Below are 9,077 nucleotides of genomic sequence, written 5' to 3'. Positions count from 1 at the left end.
TTTAACTTTGGATTGGAGATGTTTGATGTGATTCTGGAAGGAGAGCTTGCAGTCTAACCAGACACCTAGGTATTTGTAGTTGTCCACATATTCTAAATCAGAACCGTCCAGAGTAGTGATGCTGGATGGGCGGGCAGGTGCAGGCAGTGATCGGTTGAAGAGCATGCATTTAGTTTTACTTGTATTTAAGAGCAGTTGGAGGCCACGGAAGGAGAGTTGCATGGCATTGAAGCTCGCCTGGAGGGTAGTTAACACAGTGTCCAAAGAAGGGCCAGAAGTATACAGAATGGTGTCGTCTGCGTAGAGGTGGATCAGAGACTCACCAGCAGCAAGAGCGACATCATTGACGTATACAGAGAAGAGAGTCGGCCCAAGAATTGAACCCTGTGGCACCCCCATAGAGACTGCCAGAGGCCCGGACAACAGGCCCTCCGATTTGACACACTGAACTCTATCAGAGAAGTAGTTGGTGAACCAGGCGAGGCAATCATTTGAGAAACCAAGGCTGTTGAGTCTGCCGATGAGGATGTGGTGATTGGCAGAGTCGAAGGCCTTGGCCAGGTCAATGAATATGGCTGCACTGTATTGTTTCTTATCGATGGCGATTAAGATATCGTTTAGGACTATGAGCGTGGCTGATGTGCACCCATGACCAGCTCTGAAACCAGATTGCATAGCGGAGAAGGTGCGGTGGGATTCGAAATGGTCGGTAATCTGTTTGTTGACTTGGCTTTCGAAGACTTTAGAGAGGCAGGGTAGGATAGATATAGGTCTGTAGCAGTTTGGGTCAAGAGTGTCCCCCCTTTGAAGAGGGGGATGACCGCAGCTGCTTCCAATCTTTGGGAATCTCAGACGACCCGAGAGGTTGAACAGGCTAGTAATAGGGGTTGCACCAATTTTGGCAGATAATTTTAGAAAGAAAGGGTCCAGATTGTCTAGCCTGGCTGATTTGTAGGGGTCCAGATTTTGCAGCTCTTTCAGAACATCAAAATTGAGAAATCCTGTGACTAAACTGAATAAAAAGAAAAAGAAACACTATGAAACATAGATAAATGACAAAGAATGATAGTAAAAAGCTTTGGAGAACCTTCAATTACATTTTGGGGAAAAAAAAGCAAACTCAGCTCCATCATTCATTGAATACGATGGCTCATTCATCACAAAACCGACTGATATTGCCAACTACTTTAATGATTTTTTCATTGGCAAGATTAGCAAATTTAGCAACAAATGCTGACACTACACATCCAAGTATATCTGACTGAAATTATTGCAACACTTAACAAAGAGCTGCAGTTAGTTTCATCAATCTACACACAATACCCCATAATGACAAAGCGAAAACAGGTTTTTAGAAATTTTGGCGAATATATATATATAAAACAGAAATACCTTATTTACATAAGTATTCAGACCCTTTGCTATGAGACTCAAAATTGAGCTCAGGTGCATCCTATTTCCATTGATCATCCTTGAGATGTTTCTACAACTTGATTGGATTCCTTCTGTGGTAAATTCATTTGATTAGACATGATTTGGAAAGGCACACACCTATCTATATAAAGGTCCCACAGTTGACAGTGCATGTCAGAATAAAAACCAAGCCATGAAGTTGATGGAATTATCCGTAGAGCTCCGAGACAGGATTGTGTTGAGGCACAGATCTGGGGAAGGGTACCAACAAATGTCTGCAGTATTGAAGGTCCCCAAGAACACAGTGGCCTCCATAATTCTTAAATGGAAGAAGCTTGGAACCATCAAGACTCTTCCTAGAGCTGGCTGCCCGGCCAAACTGAGCAATCGGGGGAGGAGGGCCTTGGTCAGGGAGGTGACCAAGAACCCAATGTTCACTCTGACAGAGCTCCAGAGTTCCTCTGTGGAGATGGGAGAACTTTCCAGAAGGACAACCATCTCTGCAGCAATCCACCAAACAGACCTTTATGGTAGAGTGGCCAGACGGAAGCCAAATGACAACCCTCTTGGAGTTTGCCAAAAGGCACCTAAAGGACTCTCAGACCATGAGAAACAATGTTCTCTGGTCTGATAAAACCAAGATTGAACTCTATGGCCTGAATGAACCCGATCGAACACGATTTTACCAAGATTATACATTTTGACTTGAATGAACCCGATCGAACATCTCTGGAGAGACCTGAAAATAGCTGTACAGCGACGCTCCCCATCCAACCTGACAAAGCTTGAGAGGATCTGCAGAGAAGAATGGGAGAAACTTCCCAAATACAGGTGTGCCAAGCTTGTAGTGTCATACTCAAGAAGACTCAAGGTGTCACGGAAGGTGGCGCCCCTCCTCGCACGGGCTTGCGCTCGGCGGTCGTTGTCGCCGGCCTACTAGCTGCCACGGATCCTCTGTTTCATTTTCTGTTGGTTAGGTCTAGGTTAGGTACGCACCTGTTTTGTATTAGTTCATTAGTCTTGCTATGTAGGTTTGTTTTTTTGTGTGTGATTATTTTACGTCAGGACGATTCCTCTGGGGAACAGGTGTTTCCCTCTGCTTGTGGGTTTTTGCATACTTTCCATACCAAGCTGTGATGCAGCCAGTCAAGATATTCGATGGTGCAGCTGTATAACTTTTTGAAGATCCGAGGGCCCATGCCAAATCTTTTCAGCCTCCTGAAGGGGAAGAGGCGCTATATTGGTGCAGTGGAACACTGGGACGTGTTCAGCGTGATCATTTCGCGGTCATCCCTGTGGCTCAGTTGGTAGAGCATGGTGTTTGCAACGCCAGCATGGTGTGTGCAACGCCAGGGTTGTGGGTTCAATTCCCACGGGTGGCCAGTACAAAAAAAATAAAAAATACATGAAATTAAATGTATGCATTCACTACTGTAAGTCGCTCTGGATAAGAGCGTCTGCTAAATGACTAAAATGTTATGGCTCAGCAACGGTTTCAGATGGAAGACCGACCACAATAAACAACTCAGTAGATTTACTAAGTGAGAATGTTTCTGTTTTATTCCCACAAATACTAATCTGTGTTCATTAAATATTTAGTGTTAAATTAGCTATGAGACCATGAAATGAGAACAACAGTGACAATAACAACCATCTTTGAGAATCTTAAATCATAGGCCAGGCTATATGAATGTTTTCTGCAACATGTTATGCATACAATTTATGTACTAGATATTGTTCTTGTGATTATAATGAATATAAACAATTCAATATGATTGACAGCACATGGGAGGGTCCTCCATCCATATTAAGACGAGGTAGAATGTGATCTGTAATGGAGTGAAGCTGGAGACTTCAATGGCGGGTATACCTGCCTCTTCAAATTCAGCACTGAAGGGGTAGTCTTTGTGCTTCGGCCCCCTATGGGAAACAAACATTACTGTAAACATCATCTTTCATGTCTTTGCATCCTCTCACAATGGACGAGTTCCTTTTGCATCACCCTGTGCCCTGGGCAGGTGGAGATTTCACTTCAGGACCAATGGAATGGTCTTAAATGCGCAAACTCCACCCAACCGGGCACCAGGCGATGCAAAACGAACTCACCCAATCATTCTAATGTACCTGGAGGTTGTCCAGGTACATGTGTTGGGGTGTGGTTGATTTTGGAATTACACACACTTCCCTTTGGACCAGAAAACGAAGCAGTACCTAATAGGATGGGCCCATGATGAGATTAAGGGATAACACAGAGCAAGGTCCATAGACCCTTTACCCATTTTCTCTACGTAGCTAACAGTTAGACTATGTTACTGTGGCTCTCACTTTACCTGAGATATAGTCCTCTGGTGCTTCTCAGCTATGTTCTTGATGTTTGGATCTTGAAATAAACAGAGTTTGTCTGGTTTGACCCTAATACAAGAACATCAGATCAGACAGTTACTGTAGAAACTTACAAATAATGTGTGTGTGTGTGTGCTACATTTCCCTCCATGTGTCTGTACTGTGTCTATCAGTGTGTTGTTTACCATGGCCTGGTAGGTAACCCCAGGGGGCTGTATGCTGTGACAGTGATGCCTTGGGAGTGACAATAGTTGATCAGCTTCTCCTGGGACAGATATGGGTTGCACTCAATCTGGTCAGAGCAGACAGGGTGTAATGATGTGCGCTGAGAGTCGGGAAGCAAGTTCAGGGAGTGAGTGATTTAATCAAAAAATGAAACTGAAACAAACTATGACGCCTCAGGAAGGAACCAAAGGGAGTGACATATATAGGGCAGGTAATCAAGGAGGTGATGGAGTCCAGTTGAGTGTCATAATGCGCTGATGCGCGTAACGATGGTGACAGGTGTGCGCCATAACGAGCAGCCTGGTGACCTAGAGGTCGTAGAGGGAGGACACGTGACACAGGGACACACAACAATGTCATAAGAAACACTCAACCACGGAGTTAAATAAAATAAATATTATGATTTCACCCATCTATTAGAAATGTTACCGTGCGTTTGTTCACAGCACAGGTGTGTTTGCGAGTGGAAAATGTCACTCGTAGCCTACTACAGTACATGTTTATTTGTTTTATTTTTACCTTTTATCCCTTTTTCTCCCCAATTTGGTGATATCCAATTGGTAGTTACAGTCTTGTCCCATCGCTGTAACTCCCATATTGACTCGGGAGAGGCGAAGGTCGAGAGCCATGCGTCCTCTGAAACACAACCCTGCCAAGCCGCACTGCTTCTTGACACACTGCTCGCTTAAGCCGGAAGCCAGCTGCGCCAATGTGTCGGAGGAAACACTGTAAAGCTGGCTACCTAAGTCAGCGTGCATGCACCCGCCACAAGGAGTCGCTAGAGCGCGATGGGACAAGGACATCCAGGCCGGCCAAACCCTCCCCTAACCTGGACGACGCTGGGCCAATTGTGCACTGCCTCATGGGTCTCTCGATCCCAGGCGACACAGCCTGGGATCGAACCCAGGTCTGTAGTGACGTTACGCCACTCGGGAGGCAGCCTACTACATAAGTTATAGTACGGTTACATGCACACACTAATGCGATTATTGTAGATAATCAGATTAATATAATAGTTGGATTGAAAAGTTTACATTCTTTGCAAGAAGACATATTTCCCGAATAATCCTGAAACATCTGAAAATTAGGCTACTCTGATAAATGCAGAAAATCAGCAATCAAAATAAATTGTTCTACCACAGCAACCCTGTTATTTTTGGGAAGAATATTGGATTCTAAGTTTGTATGTGAAAACTAATTCTAAGGTGCATACATTCAGTTGTTCCGAACTCACTTCACTCGTGCTAAAGAGCGAGGCTCGCTCGGCTGGTGCTAGCACATGCGTAGATCAAATACACAGCTGGAACACTGATGAAGGTGTTTACATGTCCTAGTAATTCTAAAGGTTGCTCAGAAAACCAGGTGTTTTAAGCGGTGTATGCTTACTTCGATTTTGACCTTTCTGCCAATTAAGATAAGCACACTAAGGTGTTTACATGACTTTTGCATAATCTCCATTCTGCCATAATCAGTTTAATATTGAATTATTGCTGTGCATGTAAACGTACTCAATGACACTGTGATTAACTCTGAATACCTGTTATGCTCTAAAGATCACAAATGCAAAGTGCCATTTTGGGCTGGGAGAGAGGGCAAAGAGCACCTGGTTGTTGGCAGGTTTGTTCTTGAGGCCTGGCTTGTTCAGAATGGATTCGGTTTGATGCCTGTTGAAATTGGAGATTCCAATGGCTTTTACCAACCCTGCATCCACAAGCTCTTCCATGCCCTGAGAGGCGCTGAACAGACAGAATACCCAAATGGAAAAGAGTGTGAGTGATGATGTAAAAAATTACCCAGAAATTGTCTTAATTTAACTTCCTGTCATTCTCACCTCCCAGGTATCCAGTAAACTGGTTTCCACGGCAACAGTGAATCCCTCGCTGTCCACGAGCTCATCCCTAATCTACAACAAAACAAGTAATGATTGAGTGATGATCAGTGCATATCACGCCCCCAACATTTCATCAAAGTGTGAAAATGTTTTTCTAAATTATGCATGACAAAAAGGGCTGAAGAAATTAAATAAAAATGAAATAAGTGTGAGCAAAATGCATTTGTAAAGGCAAGCCATGCACTATAAGCTTTAAATACAAGCATTTCATCAGAACAAAAATAATAATAATTTCTTCAGTTCAAGTGTTTTATTACAATATTTTACAAAACACAAGTGGTGAGGATATTTCAAATACATGTTGAAACAGTTTGCAAGTCAAGACAATAGGGAGAGTTTACCTTCATTCTCATTGGTTTTCGTGGGTGAGGTAGAGGTCTAGATAGTCCAGTTTAAGGTTACTCAGGGTATTCTGGTGGAGAGAAGCACAGGAACGGCAATTTGGATTGATTGGGGCTGCATCCACAATGGCCCAGGCCCCCTATATAAGCCACTACTTGCGGCCAGCTCAGACAGTAGTGCACTATGGGTTATAGGGAATAGAGTGCCATTCGGTGACATAGCCTGGGAAACACTCTCAAGTAGGCTACTACACATCACCTGAAAGATTCTATGGAATAACAGTATTCACAATTTGACAATCACTTCCATCAATTTTCTCACACACAGTATGCTATGAATGAGTGTGACATTTGAGGCAGCACCATGCTGAACGAACAGCTCCTCTCTCTTTACATACCCTCCTGGATCATAGCCTGGATACCCTTTCCCACCTCAGCCTCATTCGGGTAGAGGAAAGCCCCGTCAATGAGTCTGTAGCCAGCAGATGGCAGCCTTTACTGCCTCTCCTACTTTTGCTGGAGGAGACTAAGACACAGAAGGACCAGTAAAAAGCTTAGTTTGGGTGAAGTACATTTTTGATTCAATGCATAATTAAGGAGATTATCATCCATTATTTCCTATGATGACTTTGAGTTTACTGATGGAATTTGACCCCTATTTAACCTGCCAGTAAATATGTAAGCATGTAAGTCCAAGGGGGTTTACACTGAAAAATGAATGTATTCAAGCACAAGGTTTCATGATATATACTGCTCAAAAAAATAAAGGGAACACTTAAACAACACATCCTAGATCTGAATGAAAGAAATCATCTTATTAAATATTTTTTTCTTTACATAGTTGAATGTGCTGACAACAAAATCACACAAAAATAATCAATGGAAATCCAATTTATCAACCCATGGAGGTCTGGATTTGGAGTCACACTCAAAATGAAAGAGGAAAACCACACTACAGGCTGATCCAACTTTGATGTAATGTCCTTAAAACAAGTCAAAATGAGGCTCAGTAGTGTGTGTGGCCTCCACGTGCCTGTATGACCTCCCTACAACGCCTGGGCATGCTCCTGATGAGGTGGCGTATGGTCTCCTGAGGGATCTCCTCCCAGACCTGGACTAAAGCATCCGCCAACTCCTGGACAGTCTGTGGTGCAACGTGGCGTTGGTGGATGGAGCGAGACATGATGTCCCAGATGTGCTCAATTGGATTCAGGTCTGGGGAACGGGCGGGCCAGTCCATAGCATCAATGCCTTCCTCTCGCAGGAACTGCTGACACACTCCAGCCACATGAGGTCTAGCATTGTCTTGCATTAGGAGGAACCCAGGGCCAACCGCACCAGCATATGGTCTCACAAGGGGTCTGAGGATCTCATCTCGGTACCTAATGGCAGTCAGGCTACCTCTGGCGAGCACATGGAGGGCTGTGCGGCCCCCCAAAGAAATGCCACCCCACACCATGACTGACCCACCGCCAAACCGGTCATGCTGGAGGATGTTGCAGGCAGCAGAACGTTCTCCACGGCGTCTCCAGACTCTGTCACATGTGCTCAGTGTGAACCTGCTTTCATCTGTGAAGAGCACAGGGTGCCAGTGGCGAATTTGCCAATCTTGGTGTTCTCTGGCAAATGCCAAACGTCCTGCACGGTGTTGGGCTGTAAGCACAACCCCCACCTGTGGACGTCGGACCCTGTTTCTGACCGTATGAGCAGACACATGCACATTTGTGGCCTGCTGGAGGTCATTTTGCAGGACTCTGGCAGTGCTTCTCCTGCTCCTCCTTGCACAAAGGCGGAGGTAGCGGTCCTGCTGCTGGGTTGTTGCCCTCCTACGGCCTCCTCCACGTCTCCTGATGTACTGGCCTGTCTCCTGGTAGCGCCTCCATGCTCTGGACACTACGCTGACAGACACAGCAAACCTTCTTGCCACAGCTCGCATTGATGTGCCATCCTGGATGAGCTGCACTACCTGAGCCACTTGTGTGGGTTGTAGACTCCGTCTCATGCTACCACTAGAGTGAAAGCACCGCCAGCATTCAAAAGTGACCAAAACATCAGCCAGGAAGCATAGGAACTGAGAAGTGGTCTGTGGTCCCCACCTGCAGAACCACTCCTTTATTGGGGGTGTCTTGCTAATTGCCTATTATTTCCACCTGTTGTCTATTCCATTTGCACAACAGCATGTGAAATGTATTGTCAATCAGTGTTGCTTCCTAAGTGGACAGTTTGATTTCACAGAAGTGTGATTGACTTGGAGTTACATTGTGTTGTTTAAGTGTTCCCTTTATTTTTTTGAGCAGTGTATGTTCGCCTTCAAGTATTTTAAAAAAAGAGTACTAATGTTACTTTCCCCACTACAACAACAAAATAAACATTTAAATACAAGTAATTTTGTCCTTTGAACATTCTTATGGAGGACTGCTTCTACTGGGGATTGCCAGTATGGGTGAACGGTGGCTTCAAAGACTCAGTGGCCTATACATTGTATCAGAAATCCAGGGTTTGTATACATAATTGTTTTAAACCTAACCTTAACCACACTGCTAACCTTATGCCTAACCCTAAATTAAGACCAAAAAGCACATTTTTGTCTTCATTAATTATTACCATCTAGCCAATTTTGACTGTGGATGTGGTATATAGTGGAAACCCAAATTCAGCTGAAAACAGCAGTCAGTCGGGGCATGTGAAGGTTCAGCCAAACCTCTTCTGCATGTTTAAAGTAGGCTGGTTTTTACATTTAAAAAAATGGTTGTAATCAAAAGTCCTCATTGACCTGTAATAATATGGTATATTTGAAAATCCTTGTTACAGCTCATAAACTGACACACTGCTGCCACCTGTTATCCACTATTCACATTGCACAA

The 9,077-nt window shown here is 44.3% G+C and overlaps 1 pseudogene; it reads right to left on the bottom strand.

The window, feature by feature from the left end:
* Positions 1–3,528: 3,528 nt before the first annotated feature.
* On the bottom strand, positions 3,529–6,899 carry LOC115196624 (aldo-keto reductase family 1 member B10-like; annotated as a pseudogene).
* Positions 6,900–9,077: the final 2,178 nt, after the last annotated feature.

This window comes from Salmo trutta, chromosome 7, assembly GCF_901001165.1.
Source record: "Salmo trutta chromosome 7, fSalTru1.1, whole genome shotgun sequence".
Taxonomy (NCBI): domain Eukaryota; kingdom Metazoa; phylum Chordata; class Actinopteri; order Salmoniformes; family Salmonidae; genus Salmo; species Salmo trutta.
Note: the sequence above shows the minus strand (reverse complement) of the source record. Positions and strands in the feature narration are given on the sequence as shown.